The sequence below is a fragment of the Vulpes lagopus genome, chromosome 6, assembly GCF_018345385.1.
Source record: "Vulpes lagopus strain Blue_001 chromosome 6, ASM1834538v1, whole genome shotgun sequence".
NCBI lineage: Eukaryota > Metazoa > Chordata > Mammalia > Carnivora > Canidae > Vulpes > Vulpes lagopus.
The window spans coordinates 5,854,873-5,855,444 of record NC_054829.1 but is presented as its reverse complement, the minus strand read 5'-3'; the positions used below and the strand labels follow the sequence as shown (position 1 = coordinate 5,855,444).

The window sequence follows — 572 nt, the reverse complement described above, 5'->3', positions numbered from 1 at the left end:
GATGGAATGTAAAAGCAAAGGCACATCTGAAAAGAACTAAACGGAGATTCTAAAAATGAAAAATGTAATCATTAAGGCAGAAAAGTTAAATAGTTAGGTAGAAGAATAGATACATTGAAGCAAAAATGTTGAACTCTAAAATAGACATTTGGAAATCACACAGAATGCAGAAAGAAATAAATAACTTATGTGGATAATATGACACAATAATTTGAGATCATAATAAAAAGAGATGCTCCTATGCTCACTTCGGCAGCACATAGTCTAAAATTGGAATGATACAGAGAAGATTAACATGGCCCTACACAAAGAGGACATGCAAATTCATGAGGTGTCTCATATTTTATAAAAAGAAAGAAAGAGAGAGAAAGAGAAAGAAAGAGGAGCTCCAATATGTTAAGTTGTACTCTCTTCATAGGTTTCAAGTGATTGACTATCAGGAATTCCATACAGCTTTACCTACAATATCTAATACAAGTGATAGAAAGAAAAACAATAAAGAATGTGGGGGGATCCCTGGGTGGCGCAGTGGTTTAGCGCCTGCCTTTGGCCCAGGGCGTGATCCTGGAGAC

General features: G+C 35.8%; 1 non-coding gene across 1 annotated transcript; it reads left to right on the top strand.

Moving 5' to 3' along the window:
* The first annotated feature begins 240 nt into the window (after nucleotides 1-240).
* On the top strand, nucleotides 241-346 carry LOC121493995. The gene has a single exon (XR_005988643.1). It is a non-coding gene; the product is annotated as a U6 spliceosomal RNA (small nuclear RNA).
* The last annotated feature ends 226 nt before the right edge of the window (nucleotides 347-572 follow it).